Source organism: Mastomys coucha, unplaced genomic scaffold (assembly GCF_008632895.1).
Source record: "Mastomys coucha isolate ucsf_1 unplaced genomic scaffold, UCSF_Mcou_1 pScaffold20, whole genome shotgun sequence".
Lineage (NCBI taxonomy): Eukaryota > Metazoa > Chordata > Mammalia > Rodentia > Muridae > Mastomys > Mastomys coucha.
Genome location: NW_022196903.1, coordinates 28,279,976 through 28,288,604, shown reverse-complemented (window position 1 = coordinate 28,288,604; position 8,629 = coordinate 28,279,976). Strand labels below are relative to the sequence as shown.

The 8,629-nt window shown below is 35.5% G+C and overlaps 1 protein-coding gene across 2 annotated transcripts in view; it reads right to left on the bottom strand.

Annotated features, from left to right (window-relative positions):
- Positions 1–8,629, bottom strand: part of Exoc4 (exocyst complex component 4) — a 750,249-nt gene that overhangs the window by 674,578 nt on the left and 67,042 nt on the right. The gene's annotated exons all lie outside the window — the stretch shown is intronic.

Here is an 8,629-nt window from a genome sequence, read left to right as displayed (position 1 = left end):
TGCTGTAAGAATGAACCCCTGCTGCCTTTTCTTTTCATGAAAAGAATTTTTAACTTCTTATTGACTCTTTGTGAGTTTCATATCATGCATCCCAATCCCACTCATCTCCCTCTTCCTTCCTATCTGTTATCTGCCTATGCAATGCACCCTGAAAAGAAAACAGAAAACACAAATAATGAATGAATGAAGCACAGAAAGCATCTTGCCCTGGAAGCTGCAGCTCTGGACAAATGCTCCAGCACTTCATAGATGAGGTAGATAGTGGGTGGGCCATCGCAAAGCCTTGGAGCTGGGCCTGGGTAGTAGCTGAAGTGATCAGCCCACCAGCTCTCCCACACCCCCACCACGAGGGCAAGTCCTCCAGCTGCCCCAACTGGCTCACCCAATGCTGCAGGTGCTCATCCAGTGCTCAGCTCTCAAGTCCTTGGGCTGCTCACCCATACCCAGGCCACTAGAGCCAGCTCTACTGTATTGTGCTGTGCAGAGCTGGGGCGGGCTCAGTCCCTGAGTGCTGCAGCCTGCGAGGAGCTGAACCAGCTCCCCAGTTCTCACAACCTTAGAACCAGCTCTAGGGAATGCAGCAAGTGAAACATGAAAGTTTTTAAGCCTCCCAGGAGTATAATAAAACAGAAAATATACAGAAAAAAATCATTCAAAGCAATCAATAAAAACAAATAAAGAACTCCAGGAACACCTAATAAAAGATGAGCAAAACACTTAAGATCTATAAAATTAAATGAAGTTATCTCAGGTTTATGGATGGAAAGACACATTTTCCCTAATTCTATAAATTAAATTAATTACTGGCCAAAATCCTAAAAGACTCTTAATAGAAACTTACATCCTGGTTTTAAAATATAGGAAGAGGCCGGGCAGTAGTGGCGCACGCCTATAATCCCAGCACTTAGGAGGCAGAGGCAGGCAGATTTCTAAGTTCGAGGCCAGCCTGGACTACAGAGTGAGTTCCAGGACAGATAGGGATAATGATATAATAGAACAAAAGACTGGCTGATTAAAAATCCTTGGGGCTCTTTACACTGTATGAAATTTTTACATCACCTAAAACTATAATAAGCCAACTTAAAACATTTTTCAGTCAATAAGCAAAGGATATATTACCACTAAATGCTAGAACAATTGGTTACTCATAAGAAAACAACAAAAAGTAGTTCCCAATGAAATAAATTTTAAAGCATTCTGTCTTAGCTTAGGGTTTCTATTCCTGCACAAACATCATGACAAAGAAGCAAGTTGGGAAGGAAAGGGTTAATTCAGCATAGGCTTCCAAATTGCTGTTCATCACCAAAGGAGGTCAGGACTGCAACTCAAGTAGGTCAGGATACAGGAGCTGATGCAGAGGCCATGGAGGGATGTTCCTTACTGGCTTGCTTCCCCTGGCTTTCTCAGCTTGCTTTCTTATAGACCCCAGGGATGGCACAACCCACAAGGGGCCCTACTCACTTGATCACTAATTGAGAAAATGCCTTACAGCTGGATCTCATGAAGATGAGTGTAGACTCCTCCCCTTGCACAGTAAAGTAAGAAAACAATTGACATTGGGCAAAAAAGATTGAGGTGCCCCCAATACAGAAAGATGCTCTCAAGCCCATTAAAAACACACCTACCTACCAGCACCTACCAGACATAAAAGGAAAAAAAATCAACATGTAAAAATTAAACTCTGACAAAAAGAAGCAAAGTAACAGGGCAGAAATCAAAGCTCATCACTATGTAGAGCCATCTATCCATCTTGGTAAAATCACTTTAAAAAGCGACTGGAGCATGGCACGGCAACACATGCCTATACTCCCATGTACAAGTGGAATGATCAACACATGCCTATACTCCCATGTACAAGTGGAATGATCAACACATGCCTATAATCCCATGTACAAGTGGAATGATCAACACAAGTACAAAGCTAGCCTGATCAACTAACAGAGACCAAAGTCAGCCAAGACTTCACAGGGAGACCTTATGTCAAAACAGAAAAGAAAGAAGAGGGAGACAGGGAGAAAGGAGAGAGGGAGAGAAATTTAAAATAAACTTAATGAATTTTTCACTTTAAAAAAATGACTTTAAAAAAAATCACTTTTAAAAAAAGGTGGTGGCACACACCTTTAATCCCAGCACTTGGGAGGTAGAGGCAGGCGGATTTCTGAGTTCGAGGCCAGCCTGGTCTACAGAGTGAGCTCCAGGACAGCCAGGGCTACACAGAGAAACCCTGTATGGAAACCCCCCCCAAAAAAGACAACTTTCTGAGGAATATATCTGTTTAAGCATAACATATAAATATATATCTATATATAGAATTTTCTATATATACATATGTATGTATAATCTACGTGTACAATATATATCTATATAGTTTTTAAAAATGTATATTTTTTAAATGTACAACATTCTCATATGTATAAGCAAATACATACACTTGAAGAGTAGGGTTTCCTTATCTTTGGGCATCATGCACATATGAAAAATAAAACCACCTATTCAGTACATGGCACCACTGGGTACAGAGAAGTAGCTGCACAGGGCTGGAAGTCATGGACCTGAGATTCTGACTGCACCAGTGACTGAAGGAGTCAGGCGCTCAGTTACACTAGAAGTTAAGAGGTCATTGATTGGGAAACTCTACTCTATAGGAATATTTATTATTATTATTATTATTATTATTATTATTACTATTACTATTATTATTATTACACTAGTGTGTGTGTTAGTGTGCAAGGTGTGTGTAATCATGTGTGCTGTGGTGTATGTGTGAAGGCTAGAAAACAACTTTGTGGAGCTGGTTTTGTTCTTCTAACTTTACATATGTCCCAGGGAATAAATTCAGGTTGCCAAACTTACATGGTAAGCATCTTTACCCACTTAGCCATCCTGATATTCCCTATTATAAGATTAACAGTAAAAAAACATATTCTTTACCTATATATAATAAAAGGATAAACTATGATCTGTTAAATGCAGAAATAATAAATAGTAGCAAAAATAATCAATCGGAGCTATATTGTTACATGATTTAAAAAATATAAATATTATATTGAATAGAAAAAGCCAAGATAAAAAATGATATATCATTCTATGCAACTTCTTCAGTCTAAAAAAAAGAATTATATGGCTTGCACCCATATAAACAATATAAATATATACATAAATATATAGAACATATTGCTTCATATACATACATACACACAGTAAACGTATATGTCAGAAAAATAAAGAACAATTTCAATACAAGAATCACATCTGTGGTAAAAAAGGGAGATTAACAATTGAGGTAAAGATCTGTCATTCATAAACAGACAGTACTTTTCTATCTAACCAGTTTCAAACCCAGGGAGGAAAGCAGCTGCTTTATTTCCTAGAATAAACTACAGAAAAAAAGAAAAAGAAAAAACCTTGGGCATACAGGAAACTATTGACACCAGCAAGAGGACTCTTGACTGCTGCCATGCCATTTTCATTTTATTTATTGTATTCTGGTGTCTGTGTTACTTGGGTTGTCATTATGGCCATTTTGCCTGTTGTAATTAGGGTTTTACTGCTGAAAACAGAGACTGTAACTAAAGCAACTCTTAAAAGGACAACATTTGATTGAGGCTGACTTACAGGTCTAGAGGTTTAGTCTATTATCAAGATGGGATCATGGCAGCATCCAGGCAGGCATGGTGTAGGAGGAGCACAGTTCTACCTCTTCATCTGAAGGCAGCTAGAAGACTGGCTTCCAGGCAGATAGGATGAGGGTCTAAAAGCCCAAGCTTACAGTGACACACTTCCTCCAACAAAGCCACACCTTTTAATAGTGCCACTCCCCGGACCAAGCATATTCGCACCACCACGTGCCTTTCTGCACACCAAGTCTATAGTATGCTTCTTCAGTATACTCCCCTTCCATTCCTGTTCTAATTGTTTCCAGTTCCCTATCCTTCCTCTTCCCATTTCTTACTCATTAATACTTTAGTTTTAATAATCTTTGAATTGGTAGTGTACCCTACTAGCATCCTAGTGCATTACCATTCTAACCTTATTAGAAAGACAGAAGTACTTGATAGTTTTTTCTTACATTTTGATATCTGGTGTGTTGTCAAGTCATTATTTTTACTGTTATCTGATCATCTCAAAAAGAAGAATGACCAGCAGGACATTTATTTTACAAAGCAAATGAGAAAAAGAAAAAAACTGAAAAAAAAATCCATTCTAACACAGAATTACCAACATACACACACAGTAAGCCAATGAGCCCTACAAACTTTCATAAAGACCCAGACTGAAAGTAATGACAATACTCAATATGCCTAGCATATAGAAGGCCAAAGCAAGTGGGTGAAACTATTTTTGGGTTGAACAAAGTAGTCAAACCAGTCATAAGACACTTTGTCTTATGTAATATGTACTCATATGTACTATATGTAGTCATAAGTTACTACATATTATTAAAGATAATAATCAATCAAGAAAAAGGACCATTAGGGCTCATCAGATTATTCATCCGGTAAAGGCACTTGCCACAAAGCCTGCTGATCCAAACTATCTCAGAATCCACTTTAAGAAAGAAGAGAACCAACTCTGACAACCACACATGTGCTGTGGTATTCACATGCTCACACTCAGACAACATTCATACATACATACATACATACATACATACATACATACATACAGGCAATGTACATACATGCACACATACATATATACATAAATACATACATTATTTAAAAGAAGATAAAACAATTATAAATATATAGTCACCAAATGTTGGTGAGCTTTATTTCACAAAACAAACACTACTCATATAAGGGAGCAGATATGTCCAAATACACTAACATTCAGGGGCTTCAATACCAAAGTATCATGTTTGGGTAGAACATACAAAGACATTTCAGCCCTAAAGAGCATCATAGATCAAATCCATTTAACAGATATCTACAGTTTATTCTATCCAACAGCTAAGGAAAAACAGAAAACAGCTTCTAGACTGCAGTCTATAGAAATTTCTTCAAAATAGAATTCAGTCAGATCCACAAAAACATTATTAACAAATACAGAATAAATTCTTGTATCTAATTAGATCATAGTGGAAAAACCTAGAAGCCAATAACAAGAGAAATCATTTAAACACAAAGAGATTAATTAATACACTCTTGAATAATCATGAGTCATTGAAGAAATCAGAGAGAAAAATTTAAATCCTAGAATCAACTAAAAAAAAAAAAAAGCCAAAGCCTATCAAATCCTTTGTGATACGTTAAAAGCAGTTATAAGAGAATGGTTTATAGCTATGTGATCTTACATTAAAAAGTAAGAGAGACAACAAAGCAAAAACCAAAAACACACCTTAAGGTTTTAGATACAGGAGAATAAACCAAGCCTGAAACAGATAGACAGAAAAAATAAAGAACAGGGCAAAAATTAATGAAGTGGAGTGTTTATACTACAGTATAAACATTAAGAAGCAATGAGACATAGTTATAGAAAAAAAGATAAGAAATCTCAAAGGAATATAATTAGGAGCAAAACAGGGGACATTACCACAGACACCAATAAAATCCTGAAAAATGATTATAGAATTCTTTGAAATCCTAATTTATTTTTAAAATAAGGAAAGTCTAGAAGAAAGTCTTCATATATATGACTTACAAAAATTAAGAAAAAAGAAAAACAACAGGCTGATAACTAATAATGAGATTCAAGTAGCAAAAGTTTCCCAAGAAAAAATCTGAATTCACTACTCAAGTATGTTAAAGAACTACCATGAATGTCCTTTAAACTATTCCATTACAAAAACAGGGAAAAAGAATACTACTGAACTCATTCTACAACGTCAGAATTATGCTAATACCAGGTAAAGACAAAATAAAAACAAAGCAAATATAATTTCTCAGATAAAACAGATACAAAATTTATCAATAAAATTCTTGCAAATCAAAAATCAAGAACACATTGAGAGGCATAAATAATACCATTATTTATAATATTATAATATAAACATTATAATATATAATATTACAACCAAGTTTGTTTTATGAAAAAATGGCTCTAACATATGCAAACCAATCAGTATAAAACAGCACATAAAGGGGTCTAAAGACAGCAGTCACTGGCTTATCTCAATACATGCAGAGAAACCCTTTGGCAAAGCTTGACACTCCTCCATGAGAAAAGCCCTAAAGAAACTAGGAATAGTAAAAGCAAGAAATGGCTTACATTATACTTAATGAGGAAAAAAATGAAACCATGTCCTTTAAAATCAAGCACAAGACAAGGATGTCTACACGTTTCTGCATATTCAAATTAATGCTTGATTTGTTAGGCTAAAGAAAGATGAAGGAGACACCCCTTCAATAACTACAATATCTTTTTTTGCCATATTCCTTAAAATTTATAAATTATTATAACAATAAAAATAAGTATTATAAAAGTTGTTTGATATAAAACAACAATCATATTAACAGTCTTATGTAGATGTTTGTCTACACAATATTGAAAATACATGTTTTTCTAAATATAAATTTTAAATAACTCCAAGCATATTAACTGTATATTTCAAAATAATACATTACTACTAGTATTTTCTTAAAGGAACATAAATATATAAAGTCTTTTTGTTAGACTTGGGGTACAAAAGAGAAACAAGAATGTGATTTAATTCTATTTACTTAAAATATGTTTTTAAATGTTAACAAATTCAGATAAATTGAAATCCTGTAATTTTTCTCATCATAATACAATAAAAGTTAAAAAGAAAAAAATAAGATGGTGGGACTGGAGAGATGGCTCAGCGGGCTAAGAGCACTGACTGCTCTTCGGAAGGTCCTGAGTTCAAATCCCAGCAACCACATGGTGGCTCACAACCACCAGTAATGAGATCTGACACCCTCTTCTGGTGTGTCTGAAGTCAGCTACAGTGTATTTATGTATAATGATAAATAAATCTTTTTTTAAAAATTTTAAAAAAATAAAGAAGAAAAATGAAGGAACACAGATGGGAAAACAAGAAGCAAATGTACTCCTGTTTACAAACCTCACTATCCTACACTTAAAGGTAAATCTTTGTATCTGATACTTCCAGGGGAGTCGCAGGATACAAAGTCACCATACAAAATTCAGTACCTCCTATATACACCAACACCAAATATACTAAAAAAGAAATCAAAGGAAGTTTACAATATTCAATACAAGTCGAAGGGAAATGTGGATAAATTTACCCAAGGAGGTAAAAGATTTCTACAATAAAGAAAACTTTAAGAAATTGATGAATACACTTGAAATGGAAGAACATCCAAAGTTCATGGATTAGTAAAATTTATAATGTAAAAATGATGGTAGTAACAAAAGCAAACTACAGATTCAATACAATCTCAATCAAATTTCAATTATACTCTTCACAGAAGTTGGAAAAAAAATCTTAAAACTCATACTGAAGCATAAAAGAACCCCGAATAGACCAAAAACAACAAACAAACAAAAAAACCGTAAGGGGGAAGGGCGGGGAGACACTGCAGATATCACAATACTTGACTTCAATTCACACTACAGAGCAACAGTAACAAAGATGGCCTACCAGTGGCCCACACACATACTAAAACAGAATGGTGGGTCCAGGAATGAGCCGTGTATCGACAGCCACTTGATTTTCAAAGAAAATGTAAAAACAGACACTAGCCTAAATTACTCATCAACAAATAGCAAAAATGTGGTACATACATATGATGGAGCGTACTCATCCCTAAAGGAGACCAAGATAATGTTCTTTGAAAGGGGAAGGATGGAACAAGAGGGAATCATATTACATAAAGAAAACAAAGTCAAACTCAGAAAGACAATGCCATATTTTCTCTTCTCTGTGCATTTAAAATATACCTATAAAACACGAAAAATGAAGGGGAGGGAAACTCTCTATCAGGAGGAGGAAGACAGTGGGAAGGAGCAAAGAAGGGGAGAGAAGATAGTGGGGAGTTGACCTGTTCAAACATATGCCATTATTTTACAAAAAAGGTTAACATGAAACCCATCATTTTGCGTAATGGATATTCTATAATTTACAAAACAGGAAGCATGTGGAGAAGGAAGTAATTAACCTAGTAGAACATATAGGTTAATGGGTATATTGATCTCTAAGATATGAATCATGTAATCTCTTAATTATAATATTTGTAGTAAATGTATTTAATTAAATAAAACATAGTCTCTAATTTACTATTCTATCTAGTATCCCTTATATTTTCATACAGTTGTACTAATGACAATCATAGAAATCAACACTGGGATTTAATAAGAGTAATACAAAAGGAACTGAGGATAATCCTAAACAAAATCAGCCAGACCAAGAGAGACAATGAAATACTTGACTGAAACTCCACTTAAGTCCCTAGCCTAAGTGTCAGGTCCCAAAGAAACCGGGGACAAATATGTAACTGTAGTGTCTATTACAATAGTGCGTGCTGGCCTCTAGGCTCACTAAGTACCAGGGGATCCTCTCAGCTCTCCTCACTCTAGCCCCCAACCCTAAATCTCTCTAGCCCTGGGGCTTCCTTTCCCTTCCCCAGCTTCACTTCCTGCCAGGTGGTTTCTTCATTCTTCTCTTGGATCCCTTCTTGGTCCTCTTGCCTCTCTCTCTCTCTCT